Consider the following 3,250-nt stretch of genomic DNA (forward strand, 5'->3'; position numbering starts at 1 on the left):
TTTTTTACTACAGTACCTGCATTCATCTCTTTTAGATTGAAATATTTCACAGCTGTAGCTTTTATTTTTCACTGCTAGGATTGGAATGTCCGGCTGCTGTAATTTCCAACAAGTTGTCGTTTGTATTTTTTTCGTGTAAACTATGAATTCTTCTTCAGATTAAAAAAAGAGTACTATTATATCAAAAAAAACATTATATTGCAAACTATCATTAAAATGAAATAGCCAGAGAAAAAAATAAGTTTGGAAAACGGAGACACAGTGATAACTTTCTGTAACAAAAGTCAATTTGCTAAGCATTTTTTATGTTGCATGTGATGAAAACAAGAGGGCATTTGGTCTAGTGGTATGATTCTCGCTTCGGGTGCGAGAGGTCCCGAGTTCGATTCTCGGAATGCCCCCGTTAATTGTAAAATTTGTCCTTTTGACGAACCATCCCATATTTGTTTATGCTGTTGAAAGTATCTGCTCCAAAATACAAGGCGATAACTTTCGTGAAGGAAGATAAGTATGAAGCATCCTCTCCAGAGCAAACTGTATCTCTATGAATTATTTTTAACTGCATGTCATTTCACAATAAAAATTTGTTCACTCTATGAATTGGGTGGTTAATGGTCTTTGAGGTTAGTTCATTTGATTTGATTGTAAGTTTATTTAGTTCAAATTGTGGGTTCAATTTTGAGTTCAATATGTTGCACAATCTTCTCGATGTTATGTTATAGAGAGTTTCATATGGTAAATAGGTAGATTTGGAGTTACTAGACTACACTTCCCATATTTCTAGTAATTATGTTTCATTGTATTAGATAAGTGTCCAAAAAATGTTTTTCCTTCAAAGCAAGGACAATAGATACATATGTAAATGTACTAAAGGTTGTCGTACCTACAAATGTAGTTGAATTGTTTGATCGAATCTACATTTTCAAAGTATTTGTGAATTGATTGTGAAGAGATGAAACATTTACATTGATAAACATGATAAATTACAATAATGCTCATTTAGTATACATTTCAAGTATTGTGATTTAGAGGATTAATAGTACTTAAGGATAAGTTCATTAGGTTTGTTTGTTATTTGAGTTGGTTCATTTGGCCTAGTTGTCATTCTAGGTAGTCCAAATTGTGTGTTGAACTCTTAATTTGCATCTTGTGTGAGTGAGGGGATGTTACACTTTTTGTTTGAAGTTATAAGGAGGCTTATCATATAAAGAGTTAGACTATGAGTTCTAGGCTAAAGTTCTCATACTTTAAGTAAACAAGTTTCATAATATTAAATATATGTAGAAAAATCTTCTTCAAATAGTTGTCTTTGAAACAATCACAACATATTTAACTATTTTTCTTTAATCTAACAACATTTTGCTAATATAATAATATTCAACATTAAAGAAACCAATGAAACAACTATCCTCCATAAATGAATTTGTAAAATTAAAACCACCAAATAAATGAAATATCAAGAACATACAAATGCAAACATAATGATCATATTTACTTCTACTAAAACATAATACCAAGAGCATGCACTTGAGGCAAAATTAATGATCATTTTTACTTCTAATAAAATTCAACTCAATAAAGTATTGAATATTTGATACTACGTTCAAAGCAATTGTTTCGAACCATATAAGGGCTTCTTCAACCTATAAACCAAATTATATTTGTGTTTTACTTCAAACCCGTTTAATTGTCATGTGTAATTTTTTCTTAGAGACTTTCATATAAGAAAGTAACTTATTAACATTTATTTGTTCTCTAAAACCACAATGTAATAATAATAGAAAGCAAGAATCTAATAGAAGACAACTAAACAATAGAAGATAATCTTTCATTACATATTTCTTTTTATAAATCCACTTGCAAGTAATAGGTTTCCTTCCATTAGAAAAGCTCATAAGAATCTAAAAATCACATTTATTAAAGGCAGGAGCTTCACTTAGTGAACCTGGTATGTGCCTTCGAGGCATACTAAAGGACACTCCTATATGTTACCCCCTCCAATACTCACATGTGTCTTCAAGGCTCCCTTTTTGTTACCCCCTCAATTACTCACACATTACCTCCTACACCACATTGCTTATATTTCGCCCCGCCCCCCCTCCCCCCCATACCTTGAAAAACAAAACACCACTTGACCTTTATAGGCAATATATTGTCCTATTTTAAACCTGTCAATATGATTACATGTGGTATTGTATTGCTCCATCAGTGAAGACCTTGAGCTCCTTATTATGGCTTCCATCTAAGATTCTTTATCCACTTAGAAAGAGATAACATTCTTGAAATATCTAAGTTCCCTCATTGTATCATCTCAATGTTGGATTGAATGACTTGACATATTAAACCTACCCAAAACTTTCATATGAAATCCTTAGCTTTCTCTCCATTCTCCAATTCCTCATTTTTCTTTTCAAAACGTGATGCAAAAGGATCTAAACATCATATGTGAAAAGAGAAATGTAAGAAAGAACATGTTTCACATGAAATAACAAATCTTTGACACAAGTGTGTAGAACAACATGATTAACATGGCATTAGTGTGGTTGCATTGAATCCCAAGACTAAAACATGGGTGTGCTAGTGCCTTAAAGTGTACTAATAATAAATTCAAAATACAAACCACATAGAAAATTTTAAAACTAGTTGTTAGAAACATATAGCTATACAATGGTGATTTCCACATAATCCACATGGGAAACCAATCAAATAAGTAATCATAATCCACATGCAAAAGAATAGGCAACATACCCATAAAAGATGACACAAGAGATACCTTGAGAAAAATTGAACAACCAAAATCATCCATCATTCATTTATTGTTCAACAATGCAACATTATAATAAACTCATAAACACTTTTTAATCACAAATCACATACAAGAACTCCATGTGAACAAGCATGTAACCAAAAATTTTGTGCCATAATTCAAACCTCTACAAATGCTAACTTAACTAACCTCAAACAAATGCCCATATGGTTACTTTTCATTTGGGGCATTTTGGAGGAGATTGTACTTAATATAACCATACTTTTTTGAGGTGTTGGTAGATGGACATGTATGGTTTACATGTTTTTGTTAGAGAAAGGGGGGATCAATATTCCAACACTTTTAGCCCAACTATATGTTTCAATAATTTAATTGTGTGCATGCACAAATAAATAAACTAAAAAGTAAAGTACACAACACCAAGAAACTCATAACACCATCATTTGTTTTTGAGGAAACCTTGGCTAACTTGGAAAAACCCTG

At 31.6% G+C, this 3,250-nt stretch overlaps 1 non-coding gene across 1 annotated transcript; it reads left to right on the top strand.

Moving 5' to 3' along the window:
- Nucleotides 1–329: 329 nt before the first annotated feature.
- On the top strand, nucleotides 330–401 carry TRNAP-CGG (transfer RNA proline (anticodon CGG)). Its single transcript has one exon. It is a non-coding gene; the product is annotated as a tRNA-Pro (tRNA).
- Nucleotides 402–3,250: the final 2,849 nt, after the last annotated feature.

The sequence above is a fragment of the Cupressus sempervirens genome, chromosome 11, assembly GCF_028749045.1.
Source record: "Cupressus sempervirens isolate cs-2001-9-10 chromosome 11, ASM2874904v1, whole genome shotgun sequence".
NCBI lineage: Eukaryota > Viridiplantae > Streptophyta > Pinopsida > Cupressales > Cupressaceae > Cupressus > Cupressus sempervirens.